Below are 23,253 nucleotides of genomic sequence, written 5' to 3' on the forward strand. Positions count from 1 at the left end.
TCTCATCATATGTCAGTCCCGCCATCCAAGGATTCAGTCTGGTCAACCTTTGCTGCACTCCCTCAATAGCAAGAACATCTTTCCTCAGCTTAGAAGAGGAAAACTGAACACAATATTCCAGGTGAGGCCTCACCAAGGCCCTATACAACTGCAACAAGACCTCCCTGCTCCTGTACTCAAATCCCCTAGCTATGAAGGCCAACATACCATTTGCCTTCTTCACCGCCTGCTGTACCTGCATACCAACTTTCAATGACTGATGAACCATGACACCCAGGTCTTGTTGCACCTCTCCCTTTCCTAATCTGCCACCATTCAGATAATATTCTGCCTTCCTGTTTTTGCCCCCAAAATAACGTCACATTTATCCACATTATACTGTATCTGAAATGCATTGGCCCACTCACCTAACCTGTTCAAGTCACCCTGCAGCCTTTTAGCATCTTCCTCACAGCTCACACCGCCACCCAGTTTCATGTCATCTGCAAACTTGGAGATATTACACTCAATTCCTTCATCTAAATCATTGATGTATATTGTAAAGAGCTGGGGTCCCAGCACTGAGCCCTGCAGCACTCCACTAGTCACTGCCTGCCATTCTGAAAAGGACCCGTTTATCCAGACTCTCTTGCTCCCTGTCTGCCAACCAGTTCTTTATCCAGGTCAGTACATTACCCCCAATGTGCTTTGACTTTGCACACCAATCTCATGTGGGACCTTGTCAAAAGCCTTTTGAAAGTCCAAATACACCACATCCACTGGTTCTCCCTTGTCCACTCTACTAGTTACATCCTCAAAAAATTCCAGAAGATTTGTTAAACATGATTTCCCTTTCATAAATCCATGCCGACTTGGACCGATCCTGTCACTGCTTTCCAAATGTGCTGCTATTTCATCTTTAATAATTGAATCCAACATTTTCCCCATGTCAGGCTAACCGATCTATAATTACCCATTTTCTCTCTCCCTCCTTTTTTTTTTAAAAAAAAAAACAGTGTTACATTAGCTACCCTCCAGTCCATAGTAATTGATAGAGTCAATAGACTGTTGGAAAATGATCACTAATGCATCCACTATTTCTATGGGCACTTGTTTAAGTACTCTGGGACGCAGACTATCAGGTACCGGGGATTTATCGGCCTTCAATCCTATCAATTTCCCGAACACAATTTTCCACTTTATAAGGATATCTTTCAGTTCCTCCTTCTCACTAGACCCTTGGTCCCAGAGTATTTCCAGAAGGTTATTTGTGTCTTGTTGCATGAAAACAGAACCAAAGTATTTGTTTAACTGGTCTGCCATTTCTTTGTTCCCCATTATAAATTTACCTGAATCTGACTGCAAGGGACCTACGTTTGTTTTCACTAATCTTTTTCTCTTCATATACGTATAGAAGCTTTTGCAGTCACTTTTTATGTTTCCAGCAAGCTTCCTCTCATACTCTATTTCCCCCCCTCCTAATTAAACCCTTTGTCCTCTGCTGTATTACAAAATTCTCCCAGTCCTCAGGTTTTCTGCTTTTCCTGGCCAATTTATATGCCTCTTCCTTGGATTTAACACTATCCTTAATTTCCCTTGTTAGCCACGGTTGAGCCACCTTCCCAGTTTTATTTTTACTCCAGACAGGGATGTACAATTGTTGAAGTTCATCCATGTGATTTAAATGTTTGCCATTGTCTTGCCACCGTCAACCCTTTAAGTATCACTCGCCAGCCTATTCACGTCTCATACCATCGAAGTTACCTTTCCCCAAGTTCAGGACCCTAGTTTCTGAATTAACTGTCACTCTCCATCTTAATAAAGAATTCTATCATATTATGGTCACTCTTCCCCAAGGGGCCTCGCACAACAAGATTGTTAATTAGTCCTTTCTCATTACACATCATCCAGTCTAGATGGCCAGCCTTCTGGTTGGTTCCTCGACATATTGGTCGATAAAACCATCCCTAATACACACCAAGAAATCCTCCTCCACCGCATTCCTACCAGTTTGGTTAGCCCAGTCAATATGTAGATTAAGGTCACCCATGATAACTGCTGTACCTTTATTGCACGCATCCCTAATTTCTTGTTTGATGCTGTCCCCATCCGCATTACTACTGTTTGGTGGTCTGGACACAACTCCCACTAGCGTTTTCTGCCCTTTGGTATTCCGTAGCTCCACCCATACCGATTCCACATCATCCAAGCTAATGTCCTTCCTTACTATTGCATTAATTTCCTCTAACCACCAATGCCACCCCACCTCCTTTTCCTTTCTGTCTGTCTGTCTTAAATGTTGAATACCCCTGTATGTTGAATTCCCAGTCTTGATCACCCTGGAGCCATGTCTCCGTGATGCCAATTACATCATATCCGTTAACTGCTATCTGCACAGTTAATTCATCCACTTTATTCTGAATACTCCTCACATTGAGACACAGAGTCTTCAGGCTTGTCTTTTTAACACCCTTAGCCCCTTTAGGATTTTTCTGTAATGTGGCCCTTTTTGCTTTTTGCCTGGGGTTTCTCTGCCCTCCACTTTTACTTTTCTTCTTTCTATCTTTTGTGCCTGCCCCCATTCTACTTCCTTCTGTCTCCCTGCATAGGTTCCCATCCCCCTGCCATATTAGTTTAACCCCTCCCCAACAGCACCAGGAAACACTTCTCCTAGGACATTGGTTCTGGTCCTGCCCAGGTGCAGACCATTCAGTTTGTACTGGTCCCACCTGCCCCAGAACCGGTTTGAATGTCCCAGGAATTTGAATCCCTCCCTTCTGCACCACTCCTCTAACCATATTCATCTGAGCTATCCTGCAATTCCTACTCTGACTAGCACGTGGCACTGGTAGCAATCCAGAGATTAATACTTTTGAGGTCCTACTTTTTAAATTTAGTTGCTAGCTCCCTAAATTCATCTCATAGGACCTCATCCCATTTCTTACCTATATCGTTGGTACCTATATGCACCACGACAACTGTTTACCCTCCCCCTTCAAAATGTCCTGCAGCCGCTCCAAGACACTCTTGACCCTTGCACCAGGGAGGCAACATACCATCCCAGAATCTCAGTTACGACCACAGAAACGTCTATCTATTCCCCTTAAAATAGAATCCCCATCACTATAGCTCTCCCACTCTTTTTGCTGTCCTTCTGTGCAGCAGAGCCACCCACAGTGCCATGGACTTGGCTGCTGCTGCCCTCCCCTGATGAGTAAGCCCCCTCAATAGCACCCAAAGCATTGTATCGGTTTTGCAGGAGGATGACCGCAGGGGCCCCCACACTTCCTTCCTTCCACTGCTCTTCCTGTTGGTCACCCATCTTCTATCTGGCTGTGTAACCTTTACCTGCGGTAAGACCAACTCACTAACTGTGCTATTCACGTCATTCTCAGCATCGTGGATGCTCCAGAGTGAATCCACCCACAGTTCCAGTGCCGCAATGCAGTCTGTCAGGAGCTGCAGCCAGATACACTTCCCACACATGTAGTCATCAGGGACACTGGAAGCGTCCCAGACTTCCCACATAGTACAGGAGGAGCATAACACATGTCCGAGCTCTCCTGCCATGACTTAACCCCTAGATTAACTTAATTTGGGAATAATGCTAAAGGTTACTTACTGAAAGAAAAAACTACTCACCAATCAATCACTTACCCCCTTTGCTATGATCGTCTCCCGTCTCCCGTCTCCCGTCTCCCGTCTCCCGTCTCCCCCACTTACCAAACTCTGACTTGCCACTGCACTCTAAGCAAGACTGCACCAAGTTCCCTCTTTTTATACTGTTCCGAGCTGACTCACCACTGGCTTGTTTAGGGAGCCAGTTTTTACTAGCTGTCCAATTAAGTAAGCTAGCTTGCTCGTTTGTCTCTGCTTAAACCTACAAGAATCCTATCTGTTTAATATTGCAGTTTTACTTAAACTTGTAATCTTATTTTACCTTTAGAAGCTACTAGAAATTGTCACTAGTAATTTACACCAACCTTGAAATGGTATGTCTTGTCCCCAAAAAGCAGGACAAATCCAATTTGTCCAATTACTGCCCCATCAGTCCACTCTCAATCATCAGCAAAGTATCATTGAGCTATCAAGCAGCACTTACTCACCAATGACCTGTTCACCGATGCTCAGTTTGGGTTCCGCCAGGACCACTCGGCTCCAGACCTCATTACAGCTTTGGTCCAAACATGGACTAAAGAACTGGATTCCAGAGATGAGGTGAGAATGACTGTCCTTGACATCAAGGTAGCATTTGGCTGAGTGTAGCATCAAGGAGCCCTAGTAAAACTGACGTCAGTGCGAATCAGAGGGAAAACTTTCCATTGGCTGGAGTCATATCAAGCACAAAAGAAGATGGTTGTGGTTGTTAAAGGTCAAGCGTCTCGGCCCCAGGACTTCACTGCAGGAGTTCCTCAGGGCAGTATCCTAGGCCCAACCATCTTCAGCTGCTTCATCAATGACCTTCCCTCCATCATAAGGTCAGAAGTGGGGATGTTCGCTGATGATTGCATAGTGTTCAGTTCCATTTGCAACTCCTCAGATAATGGAGCAGTCCATGCTTGCATGCAGCAAGACCTGGACGACATTCAGGCTTGGGGTGATAAGTGGCAAGTAACATTCGCGCACATAAGTGCCAGGCAATGACCATCTCCAACAAGCGAGAATCTAACCACCACCCCTTGATATTCAACAGCATTACCATCGCCGAATCCCCCATCATCAACATACTGGGGGTTACTATTGACCAGAAACTTAACTAGACCAGCCACATAAATACTGTGGCTACAAGAATAGGTCACAGGCTGGGTATTCTGCAGCGAGTGTCTCACCTCCTGACTCCCCAAAGCCTTTCCACCATCTACAAGGCATAAGTCAAGAGTATGATGGAAGACGCTCCACTTGCCTGGATGAGTGCAGCTCCAACAACACTCAAGAGGCTCAACACCATCCACAAAAAAGTAGCCTGCTTGATTGGCACCCCATCCACCATCTTAATTGTTCACTCCATGCACCACTGGCGCACCATGCCTGCAATGTTTACCATCTACAAGATGCATTGGAGCAACTTGCCAAGTCTTATTCAACAGCACCTCACAAACTCGCAATCTCTACCACCTAACAGGATAAGTACAGCAGGTGCATGGGAAAACCATCAACAACAAGTTCCCCTCCAAGTCACACATCATCCTGACTTGGAAATATTTCGTCATTCCTTCATTGTCGCTGAGTCAAAATCCTGGAGCTCCCTACCTAATGACTGCAGCAGTTCAAAAAGGTGACTCACCACCCTCTCAAGAGCAATTAAGGATGGCCAATAAATACTGGCCTTGCCAGTGACTCCCACATCCCAGGAACTAATAAAAAAAATAAAGGCTTCATGACTGGACATTGACCTGCATGATACATTGCCTATGATCGCACACCAGCTAGACGTTGAAGGAGTGGTACATGTCAGACCTCACATGCAGTGCCTGTTAAGCAATGTGCATGCAGTCAATGGCACCCTTCACCATAGGGAAGCCTGCAATCCTCGCAAACCCACGTGCTTGCTCCACCTGCTGCACTCTGGCAAGAGAGAATGAACCTCACTGGTCTCCCTTACGCAACAGTGGACGGCAAACAGCGAGATGTTGCAAATATCTCCATCTCAGCCTAGAAGGAGCCCGACTGGTAAACGTTCATCGCCACGATCACATTCACAGCTACTAATAATCCGGTCCTCGCCCTGCTCTGATTGCAGTTCTGGCTGCAGCAGGTGACATATTTCAGTGAGGATGTCCTTACTAAAGTTCAAGCGTCTCACACATTGTCCCTCACTGAGGTTCAGGTAGGAAAATTGCTCCCTGTACAACCTGGGCAAATAAGACCTCCTGCTGAGAGTCCTTCTCCTCCTCCTCCTCCCTCTTCCAGCAGCTTGTCCTGACCTGCTTGGCCTCTGCTCATTCCAAGTGGAATTCCTATTGGTGCACCCATGTCTGGGAGCAACTGGTTTGTGCAGAAGCCTTGAAGTCAGGACAAACTGCTCCAGCACGTGCCACACCACTCCCTGTAGAATTTAGCAACTGTAAAGAACTCTAGAAAGCACCAAACAGAAATCAATCAGCAACTAACCTGAAATGTAATGATGATCCATAGAAACATAGAAACATAGAAAATAGGTGCAGGAGTAGGCCATTCGGCCCTTCTAGCCTGCACCGCCATTCAATGAGTTCATGGCTGAACATTCAACTTCAGTACCCCATTCCTGCTTTCTCGCCATACCCCTTGATCCCCCTAGCAGTAAGGACCTCATCTAACTCCTTTTTGAATATATTTAGTGAATTGGCCTCAACAACTTTCTGTGGTAGAGAATTCCACAGGTTCACCACTCTCTGGGTGAAGAAGTTCCTCCGCATCTCGGTCCTAAATGGCTTACCCCTTATCCTTAGACTGTGACCCCTAGTTCTGGACTTCCCCAACATTGGGAACATTCTTCCTGCATCTAACCTGTCTAACCCCGTCAGAATTTTATATGTTTCTATGAGGTCCCCTCTCATTCTTCTGAACTCCAGTGAATACAAGCCCAGTTGATCCAGTCTTTCTTGATAGGTCAGTCCCGCCATCCCGGGAATCAGTCTGGTGAACCTTCGCTGCACTCCCTCAATAGCAAGAATGTCCTTCCTCAGGTTAGGAGACCAAAACTGTACACAATACTCCAGGTGTGGCCTCACCAATGCCCTGTACAACTGTAGCAACACCTCCCTGCCCCTGTACTCAAATCCCCTTGCTATGAAGGCCAACATGCCATTTGCTTTCTTAACCGCCTGCTGCACCTGCATGCCAACCTTCAATGACTGATGTACCATGACACCCAGGTCTCTTTGCACCTCCCCTTTTCCTAATCTGTCACCATTCAGATAATAGTCTGTCTCTCTGTTTTTACCACCAAAGTGGATAACCTCACATTTATCCACATTATACTTCATCTGCCATGCATTTGCCCACTCACCTAACCTATCCAAGTCGCTCTGCAGCCTCACAGCATCCTCCTCGCAGCTCACACTGCCACCCAACTTAGTGTCATCCGCAAACTTGGAGATACTACACTCAATCCCCTCATCTAAATCATTAATGTACAGTGTAAACAGCTGGGGCCCCAGCACAGAACCCTGCGGTACCCCACTAGTCACTCCCTTTAAATAATGCTGATGGGGTTCCTTCCTGCTGCTGAAGGCATGTTCAGCTGTGCCAGGTTTAAAGAGGGCATTAGCTGGAGCATCAAGCTGCAAAATGGCACCACTAGCGTCAAACTTCATAATCTGCCTACTCTGTGGACATTCAATGAGCAAGCACTTATGCCGTCACCAATATGGCATCCGGTGCAATTCTCACCAGAAGGACGTGGACGCCATTCTGGATCTCTAACGGCACTCGCAGTGCCCAAAAAAACGGTCGCTACGGATCCAAATTTTGTGCCTGAGAATTTAGATTGGTACCGAATCAGATTATTTCAATTATTTTTGAGTAAATGTATAAAAAGGTTTAAAAAAATTAGGCAACTGCAGTTTATTAGTGACTCAAAATTGACTACAAATTATTTATTAAAAAGGCAACGTATCGCTATAATAAGTCTAGGTGACCAAATCATCTCAACACCTAATTAAACAATACTGATGTTCTCCTCTGGAGATCTTCCCTCAACAGCCACCAACCCCATAGTTCCCCAACCCCACACAGCCCGCTTCTACCTCCTTCCCAAGATCCACAAACAGAACTGCCCCAGTAAACCCATCGTTTCAGCCTGTTCTTGCCCCACAGAACTTAGTTCTTACTATCTCAACTCTATTGTTTTCTCTCCTTGTCCACTCTGTTCCCACCTACATCCGTGACTCCTCCGACATCCTCCGTCACTTTAACAGTTTCCAGTTTCCTGGCCCCAACCGTCTCCTTTTCACCATGGATGTCCAATTCCTCTTCACTTCCATCCCCCACCAGGATGCGCTGAGGGCACTCCGCTTCTTCCTCGAGCAGAGGCCCAACCAGTTCCCATCCATCACCACCCTCCTCCGCCTGGCTGAATTTGTTCTCACATTGAACATCTTATCCTTTAACTCCACTCACTTGATCGAAATTAAAGGTGTTGCTATGGGAACCCACATGGGTCCTAGCTACGTCTGCCTCTTCGTGGAATATGTGGAACAATCTTTGTTCCAGTCCTACTCGGGTCCCCTCCCTCACCTCTTTTTCCGGTACATTGATGACTATATTGGTGCCGTTTCCTGCTCTCGCCCTGAACTAGAAAAGTTCATTCACTTTGCATCCAATTTCCACCCTTCCCTCACCTTCACATGGTCCATCTCTGACTCTTCCCTTCTTTTCCTCGACTTCTCTGTCCCCATTTCTAGGGATAGGCTTTCGACCAGTTGCCACTATAAGCCCATTGACTCCCACAGCTACCTGGACTACTCTTCCTCCCACCCTACATCCTGTAAGGTCTCCATTCCATTCTCCCAGTTTCTACGTTTCCGTCGCATCTGCTCTGACGATGCCACCTTTCACACTAGTGCCTCTGACATGTCTTCGTTTTTCCTCAACCGAGGATTCCCCTCCGCCACGGTTAACATGGCCCGCGACCATGTCTGTTCTATTTCCCACATTTCTGCTCTCACCCCTTCCCCTCCCTCTCAGAGCCACGACAGTATTCATCTTGTCCTCATCTTTCACCCCACCAGCCTCCACGTTCAACAGACCATCCTCCGCCATTTCCGCCACCTCCAACGTGATCCCACCACCAGTCATATTTTCCTCTCCCCTCCCCATTCCAAAGGGATCGCTCCGTCCGCGACACCCTGGTCCATTCCGCAGTCACCCCCAGCACCCCCTCCCCTTCCCATGGCACCTTCCCGTGCAAGCACAGGAGATGCAACACCTGCCCTTTTACCTCCTCCCTTCCAACTATACAGAGCCCCTAATACTCCTTCCAGGTGAAATAGCGATTTACTTGTACTTCTTTCAATTTACTATACTGTATTCGCTGCTTACGATGTGGTCTCCTCTACGTTGGGGAGGCCAAGCGTAGATTGGGTTACAGCTTTGTGGAGTATCTCCGTTCAGTACGTAAGTGTGACCCTGAGCTTTAGGTCACCTGTCACTTTAATTCTCCACTCCACTCCCACTCTGATATCTCTGTCCTCGGACTTCTGCACTGTTCCAATGAAGCTCAACGCAAGCTCGAGGAACAGCACTTCATCTTTCGATTAGGCACTTTACAGCCTTCTGGACTCAACATCGAGTTCAACAATTTCAGATAATCTCTGGCCATCTTTGGCTCCCTTGCCCTCCCCCCCCCCCCCCCCCCCCCCCATCTTATGTTTCTTTTACCTTTTTCCTTCCCCTTTTTTTTTCTCTTTGTCTCCAAATGACAGCTGGTCATTTTTCCGCCATTCACACCCTATCCAGATGAACTTTTTTCTAACTTCTGTCATTACCATTTCAATTTGGGCCATCATCCCTTTTGTCTCTCTAATCTCTCCTGCCTCCACCCTATCACGTACCTTCCCTTTTGCTCTTCCTTCCCCTCCCCCTTTCAGTGCTTCTTAAGAATGTGCTCTTTTCAAACATTCACCACTTCTGACGAAGGGTCATCGACCGGAAACATTAACTCTGTTTTTCGCTCCACAGCCTGACCCGTTGAGATTTCCAGCATTTTCTGTTTTTATTTCAGATTCCAGCATCCGCAGTATTTTGCTTTTGTACTGATATTCTATTAACTGGTTCCCTAATGTATCAAACTTCTAACAGCAGGTGGCAGCATTTCTCTGATGAAAGCTTTCTGTAGATTTGTTGAAGAATATATCCTGCTCGATGCATAATTTTGATTGATCACTGGTTACTTGGTAACATTATTACAAAGTTTCAAATACACCAATTAATTAATTGCCATAAACACTCATAATTTAAAAACAATATAGAAACTGCAAGATTGATTATCAACATCAGACAATGGAGTCACGAAGACTATGTAAGGGTTTACACGTTTTGTGATCAGGGCACAGCAAGATGCCACAGACTGAAATGGTTTAAAAAAAAACCTTTGGGACTATTGGGCTGGAAAAAGGGCGCCAGCCCGAGGCAGATGGTGACTCATAATTTCTGTGGTCAGGAAAGAGACCAGATTAACATTGAGACAAAGGATTTTGATACAATCAAGCAGAGAAGCCCACGGATTAATTGGCCGGAGGGGAAAACCAGTTCCCCACAGTTCCCCATGGAGACTACAAGTATGCGAAAACCCAGGACCACAAGGGATCCCGTAAGATGTACATTTTTGGATAGCGAGGCATAAAAGGAGTTATCTTTTGCCCTGCCGATTCTGTGCACAGATTAGTGGTGAAAGCAACAGATAATGAGATGCGAATTGTGGCCATCCAAACCCATCATTACAGCCGTTGAACTCATCAATCATAGGCAGCCCCTCAGAATCGAGGAAGACTTGCTTCCACTCTTAAAATGAGTCCTTAGGTGGCTGAACAGCCCAATCCGAGAACCACAGTCCCTATCACATGTGGGGCAGATAGTCGTTGAGGGAAAGGGTGGGTGGGATAGGCTTGCCGCACGCTCTTTCCGTTGCCTGCGCTTGATTTCTGCATGCTCATTAACTGGAAGCAGCCCAGCATGAGACTTGTATAATCAAATGAATATATATTAAGGAGTTAACAGAAGCAAGAAGGTAGGCAAGCAGAGAAGGCACGGAGCTAACAAGAGGCAAGCTCGAAGAGGAGCCCAAACCCACCATCTTCCCTAGCTCCACGGACCGACAGTCGATAGCAGCAGCAACTGGCTGGATGGGTGATTGTATGTCTTCGATCAATCTCTAAGAAGTCTTGTTCTGTCATTTATAGTTGGTTTTTGTGTAATAAACTAACAGTTGGGTTTAGCCTAAATTTTGTGTTATGTGGAATCCTTCCTATAATTCCCGAGGTCTATGAATCATAGAGTGGAAAATGAACACCCTACAACTAGAGGAACTGGGTGCTTTAGCCTTAAAAGGTGGCAGGAAGTGAGCCTTAAGGAATGTACAATAGTAAATAGTATAAAAAAGGTAAGTCTGATTGCTGCTTCATGATAAGTCATGGCAGCAGGTCAAGGAGCTGTTAAATACCCCATTAAATGTTAGACATTGTTAGATTAGGTGTAATTGGAGTTTTAACAGCGTATTTCTCCATTGTGATAAAAATTACAATTTTTAAGAAACTTAAAAAAAAATTATATGTTGTTCCTGATTATTTTAGGTTCTACTGTTTGAGAGCCCCAATCTTTGTTTTGCTCGCTGTAACATTTTTTTAAAGTTGTGATAAAAGGAGATTCTCATTTGCTGCTTCCCTGTCTGAGAATTCTGCATTGTGATTGGCTGCTTAGGCACTTGTTGCCATCACAGCAGATCACATTGGGGGTTCCCCACTATAGAGCACTGGAATCTCCTGCGCATTGAAAAAGACAAATTTTTCACCACAGATCTCTGTGGGCAGCTTTCTGCGGGGTCAGTGGCGAACGCCTTTGTCTGACCACTGACCACAAGTTCTGGGCCTATACATCAACCAATTGGTACAAAACACTTGTGTGGCTCACATGCTGTATCTTAAGTGAAACTTAAGACTTGGAACGGGTAACCTTGCAATGTGGAGTTGGATATTACTGTGGTAATACAGAACATTTTTGGCAGTATAAAGCAGTAGGTTTTGTAATGTTTTGTATTACATTTGTAAAGCTTGTTAAGTCAGATCAGTGTTATTGGGCTCAATTTTGGCCAGGAGTTGCTCCGTTTTTTTTGGAGCAACTTGATTTTTCTGGAGTATCTTAAAAATCCCCATTTTGCACCTTCAATTTGCGCCAGTGTAAGTGAGTTAGTTAGGATTTTTTTAGTTTAGTTTTTTTTCTCAAAAGGGGGTATTACCAGCCACCTACGCCAGTTTTGGCCATTTAGGCAACTTTGGCTAGCTAATAGTTACTCCAAATTTACTTAGGCCAGCGTATGTGACCACTTCAGAAAACTCTTGTGGAGAATTAAAAAATCAGCGCAGGTAGGTACATCGGAGGCCGTCCGGCCTGGGATAGGGGCGGGAAGGGAAGCGGCGAGGACCTGCACCTAAAGCACCAAGACTTACAAAGCACTAAACAAAGCACAAAAAGTAATAAGCATTCAAGAACAAATAAAAAATAGAACTAAGTCCTACCTTCATCTGAAATCTCGGCCGGGGAAGGCAGCGGGCCCAGCCGATGCAGGAGACCACTCGGCCAGGGATAGATGCAGGCCGACAACGCACCGGGAGACCACTCGGCCAGGGATAGGGGCGAGAATTGCGGCATCAGAGCACACACAGGCTGCAGGAAGCAAACTCACCGGACAGGCTGCAACAAGCAAACAGAGAGGCTGGGGGAGGGGGAGAGAGAGAGGAGAGAGAGAGGTCACAAGACTCAAGGGGGGGGAGGGAGAGAGATAGAGAGAGAGAGAAAGTCAGCGAACTGTGAACCTGTGCTGTGCTGCCTGCTTTCCTGCCATTTTGTCGACCTTTCAAAGTTTAACTTTAACTATGAGGGCAATAATATCAATGCCATACCTTTTGCGAGTGTTCTGTATCATTGTGCTATGTAGGAGACAATTGATTAGAGCTCATCACGTCAGGAACATCAGAGCTGTAAAGTCCTGTCCCTGCAGTACAGACTCACACGAGGCACATGCTGAAGTCAAGGTCACTCCGGACCTGCACCTTTATTTCACAGCTCTCGAATGCCACACTTGCCTGAGACCTGCCTTTATATACCTGTGTGGAACAGGTATGCAGTGTCTCCTGCAAGTGCACCCCTGGTGGTAAGGTATGCTTGTGGTTACAGGTCATATCTAGTTACAGTCATGTATAGCATGGTAGGATACAGTTATGTACAGTAGTGTGAGATACATGACAAGAGCCTGTAGGTTGCTGGGCACGAGGCCATACCCTCCTCGGCAATTTTGAGTCAGGCACTCGTACCTGGACCTGAATGGTGCAGATTTATTAGAAGGCTGCTATTCCACAGAGAATTTGTCCGTGAGTTGCTGAGACCGGACTTACAGCCGAGAAGTGGCAGGTGGACTGCTTTGTCAGTTGAAGTGAAGGTTACAGCTGCACTTTCATTCTATGCCTCGGAATCGTTTCAAGCTACAACTGGAGATGTGTGTGCCATCTCTCAACATGCAATACATGTCTCCATTCACGGCTGCACTGTATGCGTGGAGGAATGACTTCATCAAGTTCCATATGACCGCCCAAGCAATCCATGACAGGGCTGTGGGGTTCTCAAGAATTGTTGGCTTCCCAAAGGTACAGGGCTGCATTGCTTGTACCCACATCTCCTTGCGAACACCTTTGGAGGATTCCGAGCTATTCAGGAATAGAAAAGGCTTCCATTTCGTGAATGTACAGCTCATGTGTGACAACATGCATCGCATCATGTCAGTCGATGCAAGATACCCTGGCAGCATCCATGATGCATTCATCCTACGTGACAGTGTTATATCTAACATGTTTGAGCAGCAGCCAGAAGAGCAGAGCTGGCTACTGGGAGACAAAGGGTACAGCCTCGCCACCTGGCTCATGACCCCCCTATGCGTAACCCAGATGGAAACTGACCATCAATACAACATGTTGCACATTACGACGCGCAGCATTATAAAGAGGACCATTGGCATCTTGAAACAACATTTCCGATGCCTGGACCATTCTGGAGGCTACTTGCAATACTCCCCTGAGATTGTCGGTCAGTTCACTGTTGTGTGCTGCATGCTGCATAACTTAGCCATCATGAGGCAGCAGGAGCTGGTAGTGGAAGAAGACCCACCTGCAAGATGCAAGTGAAGAGCAGGAGGTGGAGGTGGAGGAGGATGATGACGAAGATGAGGAAACCATGCAAGTGCCTGAGGACGGAGCCCGACGTTGGAGGAGGGCAGGCCATCGTGCTCCTTTAATGATTGCTCAAGCCTTACGCCAGCAGTTCATCCGTGAATGCTTTACTGATGCTTGAGGGCTCAGCGACAACTATTCCACATGGACATGTTTTATTTTTTGCGCTGTTCCTAAATATTGTGTTGTGTTAATGGAACATGATTCAGTTTTAATGTAAAATATATTTTATTCAAAAGTTTACAATGTACTTAACTTTAGTGTAATAAAATAATTCTTGTATCAAACTTTACTTTAATATGACTCTTTAAGATCACTTATAAACTTGTAAAGTTACATAACTTACAAAAAACTTTCAATTTGAAAACAGTTACAATAGTAACGTCAACAACAACAACAACAGCAAAGAAAGGCTGCACCCATCTCTCATCCTCCTTAGTCTAACACCGCCCGCTGCGCTTGGTCTTGGACTTTCCACCACCCCTGCCCACAGGCAGTGGCATTGTGTATTTGGGCTTGGTACCAAGCTTAGTCCTTCTAACATCTCAATGAATGTGCACTGCTTTATGGGGGGTGGGGTAGGGGGGTGGGGAGGGCGGTCAGGTGTTAATGTGGAGGGCCCGGCTTGGGTCTCTTCAAAGGCTGGTGCGGAAATTGCAGTGGGAGTGGCAGTTGATTCTGTCAATGGCGCATGGCCTGGGTGTGTTCCCTTATTGTAGCAGCTAACTCACACATGTCCTCCCTCATGGCCTGTGTCATTGCTAGTGTCGTCCTCTCCACTAACTCCGACATTCCCACCTTCAGGGCCATTGTAGTCCTTTCCACTACTTCTAACATTCCCTCCCTCATGGACAATATTCCCTCACTGATGTTCCCGGACATCGTTCCCATTTCCCGTGCGATTACTGTTACTTCTTCTGACAGTCCCGCTCCCTCATCACTCACCCCACTGATGGTGTCCACGAGTGATCGGGTAAGGTCAGTGCTCTCCCCGCTCAATGCCATGATCTGAACCATATCTGTTGCATCCTGCATCTCAGGGGAGCGTGGTCGATTTCTCCTTCCCCCTCACCCTGAGTCTGCCTCGTGGGAGACACAGGCTGGGACGGTGGGGTCCTGGGCGTTCCATGCTGCATCCCACCACCACTGCGCCCCGCAACCTCGGACGGTGAGGCCATAGGTGTTCTATGCTGCATCCCATCACCACTGGGACCCGCAACCTCGGACGGTGAGGCCATAGGTGTTCTATGCTGCATCCCACCACCACTGGGACCCGCAACCTTGGACGGTGAGGCCATAGGTGTTCTATGCTGCATCCCATCACCACTGGGACCCGCAACCTCGGACGGTGAGGCCATAGGTGTTCTATGCTGCATCCCACCACCACTGGGACCCGCAACCTCGGACGGTGGGAAACCATGGAATGTCGCATCAGAACTCAAACCACTAGTCATGGAAGGGGCTGCCAACGCGAACTCCATTAACGCGACCTCCTCAAGAATCAGTACAACACTGTCCCCTTCATCCATCTCCATTCGCTCTCCCTCCCCCCCTCCCCCATGTTGGTCTGCAGGGTTGGTTTATAAGATGTTCTCGTGCTCAGGCTCGTCCACATCTGAATCTTCTTCTAGATCTTCACGATTGGCATCAGGTTCTGCAAAATATAACAGAACAGTCAAATGGTTAGCAGCAGAGGAGGGGGCAGGATGGATGGCATGAGTAGGCTCACACATAGCAGGCCAGGCAGCAGGTTGATTTTAAGGACCATGATGAATTTTCAGGACTTACCCTCTCCCTCGCATGTGGGCCCAGCTTGTGCAGTACTGATTGTTTGTCTCCAGGCAGGACCCATCAAAGTAGCGACCCTCTCTTCCAAGGCTGTCAGTGCGTGCAGATTTGGCAGGCCTCCTCCTGTTCGATTTCTTTCCCTTTTGTTGTGGGACGATTTCTTCTGCAAAGATGAAAATGCAACTTTTTAGAGAGGGTGTCTTTCTGCTGGGTGGGACATATACAGCTGGTCACATTTACAATTGCAATTGCATTGAATAAATGAAAATATTACTTACACTACCTACTTGACCAAGGTCCTGCCATTTCTTTTTACACTGGCTTTCAGATTTCTTGGTGTTCACCACTGTGCAGTAATCTTCTGCAACTTGGTTCCAGCGTTTCTTCATTTTTTTGGGTGGCACTTTTGTGCGACCTCTGCTGGTATCCAGCTCCTGCCATCTGTTCTCAATGACATTAACTAGTATTTCCATTTCGTCATGCAAGAAATTCTTCGTTCTTGGTGCACATTGTTGCATTGCTGTATTGACACTCACAGCACTTTTCCAATGCTCTTAGACACAGTGATTTTTCCAAACACGCAGTCCTTATTTTGCATGCAGCAATGATTTTCAGAAATACAGCACTCCTTCTGGCATTTTTGCAGGCATGCAGCACTGATATTAACACACAGAGCACAGCTGCTTGAATTCAGCACTTAATTTCGGTCCACAGCACTCCTTCTTACACCAAAACTCAAGCAACTACGTATCCCTTTAAAAATGGCCGATTGCCAAATTTCAGCACTATTGTGCATGCGTGGACATCGCAACCTGACTCCAATGCGCATGCGCAGATGTCCCGGCGCTGTTTTCAGCGCAGGACGCTGGCCCGACTCCACTGGCCACGCTGCGCGGCGACCGGGGAGAGGCCGGTCAGTGGGCAAAGTGGGGAGGGATTTTTTCGGTGCACTTCTGAATGGAGAAAAGCGGCGGATTCCGGTAAGTGCGCTGAAAAAAGGGGTGGGACAAAATTGAGCCCATTGAAACTAACTTCAAATTTGTAATTCAGTAGAAAAATAACTGGAAAGAATAACTTTCATTATTGATAGGTCCAGACCTGTTTCTACTCTCCATTTTCTTTCAAAACTCTAGGTTTTAATCTCAGGATGTATCTGCATACAGCCCTGCAAAGTTCAGTGAGTCATTCGAGATAACATTCACCAATTACTGTGAAAACATTTATCATGTGACTGCTTGACATCTAAGAAGACTCCCAAATTGTTTTTCTCTCTAGCATACAAGTAGCAAAATTATTTGCATGTCAACACCAGCATTGCTGACTGACAGAACCAGCTTTCTCAAGTTATCATATTTTTATTGCTAATACCTGTAGTCGATCTCCTATTGTATTATAGAGGGTAGGTTGAGAATGTCTCTGATGTCTTTATGTTGCTCTTTCTCTCTGTCTTTCTGCTTCTACTTCTATCTCTTTCTGCTGCTCCTTTGCCCTTAACTCTTTGCGTCTTTCTCTGTCCTCAACTACCTCTCTGTTTTCTTTTCTTTCCTTTGGGATGGGAGTTGCTGGCAAGGAAAGGAGCCACCAATAGCTAGTGACTGCATGTGGGGTATGGGGCACTAGGGAAATGTGGTACTCAGTGGCTCTCAATGTATCCCCTACCCTTTTACCTTCTGACTACCCATTCCTCTTCCTGGATACTAATATGTTTTTAAAATTATATTAAGGGAAAGGAAAATCGAGGCTTGGAGTGGGCCACTGGGAGTGGGATTGGGTGAGGGTGTGGCAATGGATGCTATATTGGTTGCAAACATGCTAACTAAGTATTTTGCCTTCATTTTTACCAAGGGGAAGACAGGTTGTGTATCACTCTGAGGGTTGTGAATCTTTGGAATTCTCTACCCCAAAGTGCTGTGGATGCTGAATCATTGAGTATATTCAAGGCTAAGATAGATAGATTTTTGGACTCTAGGGGAACCGAGGGATATGGTGATCGGGTAGGAAAGTGGAGTTAAGGTCAAAGATCAGCCATGATCTTATTGAATAGCGGAGCAGGCTCAAGGGGCCATCTGGCCTGCTCCTACTCGTTCTTATGTTCTTATGTAGCTTATTTGATCTGGAAAAGGAACTCAATTGTATTGTTGAGATAAGTGGAAAACATAGAAAATAGGTGCAGGAGCAGGCCATTCAGCCCTTCTAGCCTGCACCGCCATTTAATGAATTCATGGCTGAACATGAAACTTCAGTACCCCCTTCCTGCTTTCTCGCCATACCCCTTGATCCCCCGAGTAGTAAGGACTTCATCGAACTCCCTTTTGAATATATTTTAGTGAATTGGCCTCAACAACTTTCTGTGGTAGAGAATTCCACAGGTTCACCACTCTCTGGGTGAAGAAGTTTCTCCTCATCTCGGTCCTAAATGGCTTACCCCTTATCCTTACACTGTGACCCCTGGTTCTGGACTTCCCCAACATTGGGAACATTCTTCCTGCATCTAAACTGTCTAAACCCATCAGAATTTTAAACATTTCTATGAGGTCCCCTCTCATTCTTCTGAACTCCAGTGAATACAAGCCCAGTTGATCCAGTCTTTCTTGATAGGTCAGTCCCACCATCCCGGGAATCAGTCTAGTGAATCTTCGCTGCACTCCCTCAATAGCAAGAATGTCCTTCCTCAAGTTAGGAGACCAAAACTGTACACAATACTCCAGGTGTGGCCTCACCAAGGCCCTGTACAACTGTAGCAACACCTCCCTGCCCCTGTACTCAAATCCCCTCGCTATGAAGGCCAACATGCCATTTGCTTTCTTAACCGCCTGCTGTACCTGCATGCCAACCTTCAATGACTGATGTACCATGACACCCAGGTCTCGTTGCACCTTCCCTTTTCCTAATCTGTCACCATTCAGATAATAGTCTGTCTCTCTGTTTTTACCACCAAAGTGGATAACCTCACATTTATCCACATTATACTTCATCTGCCATTCATTTGCCCACTCACCTAACCGATCCAAGTCACTCTGCAGCCTCACAGCATCCTCCTCGCAGTTGACACTGCCACCCAACTTAGTGTCATCCGCAAATTTGGAGATACTACATTTAATCCCCTCGTCTAAATCATTAATGTACAATGTAAACAGCTGGGGCCCCAGCACAGAACCTTGCGGTACCCCACTAGTCACTGCCTGCCATTCTGAAAAGTACCCATTTACTCCAACTCTTTGCTTCCTGTCTGACAACCAGTTCTCAATCCACGTCAGCACACTACCCCCAATCCCATGTGCTTTAACTTTGCACATTAATCTCTTGTGTGGGACCTTGTCGAAAGCCTTCTGAAAGTCCAAATATACCACATCAACTGGTTCTCCTTTGTCCACTTTACTGGAAACATCCTCAAAAAATTCCAGAAGATTTGTCAAGCATGATTTCCCTTTCACAAATCCATGCTGACTTGGACCTATCATGTCACCATTTTCCAAATGTGCTGCTGTGACATCCTTAATAATTGATTCCATCATTTTACCCACTACTGAGGTCAGGCTGACTGGTCTATAATTCCCTGTTTTCTCTCTCCCTCCTTTTTAAAAAAGTGGGGTTACATTGGCTACCCTCCACTCCATAGGAACTGATCCAGAGTCAATGGAATGTTGGAAAATGACTGTCAATGCATCCGCTATTTCCAAGGCCACCTCCTTAAGTACTCTGGGATGCAGTCCATCAGGCCCTGGGGATTTATCGGCCTTCAATCCCATCAATTTCCCCAACACAATTTCCTGACCAATAAAGATTTCCCTCAGTTCCTCCTCCTTATTAGACCCTCTGACCCCTTTTATATCCGGAAGGTTGTTTGTGTCCTCCTTAGTGAATACCGAACCAAAGTACTTGTTCAATTGGTCTGCCATTTCTTTGTTCCCCGTTATGACTTCCCCTGATTCTGACTGCAGGGGACCTACGTTTGTCTTTACTAACCTTTTTCTCTTTACATACCTATAAAAACTTTTGCAATCCGCCTTAATGTTCCCTGCAAGCTTCTTCTCGTACTCCATTTTCCCTGCCCTAATCAAACCCTTTGTCCTCCTCTGCTGAGTTCTAAATTTCTCCCAGTCCCCAGGTTCGCTGCTATTTCTGGCCAATTTGTATGCCACTTCCTTGGCTTTAATACTATCCCTGATTTCCCTCGATAGCCACGGTTGAGCCACCTTCCCTTTTTTATTTTTACGCCAGACAAGAATGTACAATTGTTGTCATTCATCCATGTGGTCTCTAAATGTCTGCCATTGCCCATCCACAGTCAACCCCTTAAGTATCATTCACCAATCTATCCTAGCCAATTCACGCCTCATACCTTCAAAGTTACCCTTCTTTAAGTTCTGGACCATGGTCTCTGAATTAACTGTTTCATTCTCCATCCTAATGCAGAATTCCACCATATTATGGTCACTCTTCCCCAAGGGGCCTCGCACAATGAGATTGCTAATTAATCCTCTCTCATTACACAACACCCAGTCTAAGATGGCCTCCCCGCTAGTTGGTTCCTCGACATATTGGTCTAGAAAACCATCCCTTATGCACTCCAGGAAATCCTCCTCCACCGTATTGCTTCCAGTTTGGCTAGCCCAATCTATGTGCATATTAAAGTCACCCATTATAACTGCTGCACCTTTATTGCATGCACCCTTAATTTCCTGTTTGATGCCCTCCCCAACATCACTACTACTGTTTGGAGGTCTGTACACAACTCCCACTAACGTTTTTTGCCCTTTGGTGTTCTGCAGCTCTACCCATATAGATTCCACATCATCCAAGCTAATGTCTTTCCTAACTATTGCATTAATCTCCTCTTTAACCAGCAATGCTACCCCACCTCCTTTTCCTTTTATTCTATCCTTCCTGAATGTTGAATACCCCTGGATGTTGAGTTCCCAGCCCTGATCATCCTGGAGCCACGTCTCCGTAATCCCAATCACATCATATTTGTTAACATCTATTTGCACAGTTAATTCATCCACCTTATTGCGGATACTCCTTGCATTAAGACACAAAGCATTCAGGCTTGTTTTTTTAACACCCTTTGTCCTTTTAGAATTTTGCTGTACAGTGGCCCTTTTTGTTCTTTGCCTTGGGTTTCTCTGCCCTCCACTTTTCCTCATCTCCTTTCTGTCTTTTGCTTTTGCCTCCTTTTTGTCTCCCTCTGTCTCCCTGCATTGGTTCCCATCCCCCTGCCATATCAGTTTAACTCCTCCCCAACAGCACTAGCAAACACTCCCCCTAGGACATTGGTTCCGGTCCTGCCCAGGTGCAGACCGTCCGGTTTGTACTGGTCCCACCTCCCCCAGAACCGGTTACAATGCCCCAGGAATTTGAATCCCTCCCTGCTGCACCATTGCTCAAGCCACGTATTCATCGGCGCTATCCTGCGATTCCTACTCTGACTAGCACGTGGCACTGGTAGCAATCCCGAGATTACTACTTTTGAGGTCCTACTTTTTAATTTAGCTCCTAGCTCCTTAAATTCGTTTCGTAGGACCTCATCCCTTTTTTTACCTATGTCGTTGGTACCAATGTGCACCACGACAACTGGCTATTCTCCCTCCCATTTCAGAATGTCCTGCACCTGCTCTGAGACATCCTTGACCCTTGCACCAGGGAGGCAACATACCATCCTGGAGTCTCGGTTGCGGCCGCAGAAACGCCTATCTATTCCCCTCACCATTGAATCTCCTATCACTATCGCGCTCCCACTCTTTTTCCTGCCCTCCTGTGCAGCAGAGCCAGCCACGGTGCCATGAACTTGGCTGCTGCTGCCCTCCCCTGATGAGTCATCCCCCCCAACAATACTCAAAGCGGTGTATCTGTTTTTCAGGGGGATGACCACAGGGGACCCCTGCACTACCTTCCTTGCACTACTCTTCCTGCTGGTCTTCCATTCCCTATCTGGCTGTGGACCCTTCTCCTGCGGTAAGACCAACTCACTACACGTGATACTCACGTCATTCTCAGCATCGTGGATGCTCCAGAGTGAATCCACCCTCAGCTCCAATTCCACAACACGGACCGTCAGGAGCTCGAGGCGGATACAATTCCTGCACACGTAGTCATCAGGGACACCGGAAGTGTCCCTGAGTTCCCACATGGTACAGGAGGAGCATAACACCCGACCGAGCTCTCCTGCCATGACTTAACCCTTAGATGCACTTAAATTTGCAACAACAATGTTAAAAGTTACTGAATAATATAAAAAAGAAAAAGAAAAACTACTCACCAATCACCAGCCAATCACTTACCCTCTAGGCTGTGACGTCACCTTTCTGTTTCTTTCTACTTCTTTTTTGCCTTCTCCCTGTAGCTGCACAAGCCACACCTCACCAACGAACTCCCGACGCCTCTCGCGGCCTTTTATAGGTCTCTGCTGATCCCCGGACTCACGCCTCACCAATGAACTCCCGACGCCTCTCGCGGCCTTTTATAGGCCTCCGACCCCAGACTCACGCCTCACCAACGAACTCCCGACGCCTCTCGCGGCCTTTTATAGGCCTCTGCTGATCCCCGGACTCACGCCTCACCAACGAACTCCCGACGCCTCTCGCGGCCTTTTATAGGCCTCTGCTGATCCCCGGACTCACGCCTCACCGACAAATTCCCGACGCCTCTCGCGGCCTTTTATAGGCCTCCGACCCCGGACTCACGCCTCACCAAGTAGTGATACTATTCGCATTACTACCATAATGTTCGCTGAACAGCAGTTTAAACTTAAGATGCATCAATCTCGGGGGCCGAATAAAGAACTAAGGAAGGAAATTGCAGGAACTCTGGCACAAGTCTTCCAGAAATCACTGAATATTGGGGAGGTGCTTGGGGACTGGTGAAAAACAGATGTTACTCCTACTTTTTCAAAAAGTGGCAAAAGTGACCCAGGAAACTATAGATCAGTGAGTTTGATATCTGGATTTCTGAAGAGGATGTCTTGTCAATCAAACTCACTGGTTTTCTTTAAAAGCATGGCGAAGGTACTGGCCAGGGGTAAGGCAGTAGATGTGGTATACTTGGATTTCAGTAAGGTCTGTGATATAATTCCAGTGGGTTTTGGAACCTCTTTTAATTAATATCTGTATAACTGGTCTGGAGCTCGGAGTCACCAGCACTGAGCCTAGAATTGCACATGATAGAAAGCTAATGAAGGTGGTAGACTACAAAGCTGAACAGAATAAGCTACAAGAGGACTTGAATATACTTTGGAATTGGGCAAATAGGTGGCTGGTAAAATTAAATGTAAAGAAATGCAAAGTGCTTCACATGGGACCAAATAAATCTGGAAGGACCTATTACTTAAATGGAAAGAAAATAATGTGCATGGAAAATGAGAGAGATCTTGGTGTCCTGTGACAATTAATTGAAGCTATCACAATAATGCTCAGAGGCAGTCAGTAGAGAAAATAAGATATTGGGATGTATTAAAAGGTCAATATTGAGCCAAAATGGTGAAGTATTTCTGCCACTTTATAAATCATTGGTGCAACTGCACTTAGAACACGGTGTACAGTTCTGGTCGCTGTTGGTCTGCTTTCTTGCTATT

The sequence above is a fragment of the Pristiophorus japonicus genome, chromosome 5 (assembly GCF_044704955.1).
Source record: "Pristiophorus japonicus isolate sPriJap1 chromosome 5, sPriJap1.hap1, whole genome shotgun sequence".
NCBI lineage: Eukaryota > Metazoa > Chordata > Chondrichthyes > Pristiophoridae > Pristiophorus > Pristiophorus japonicus.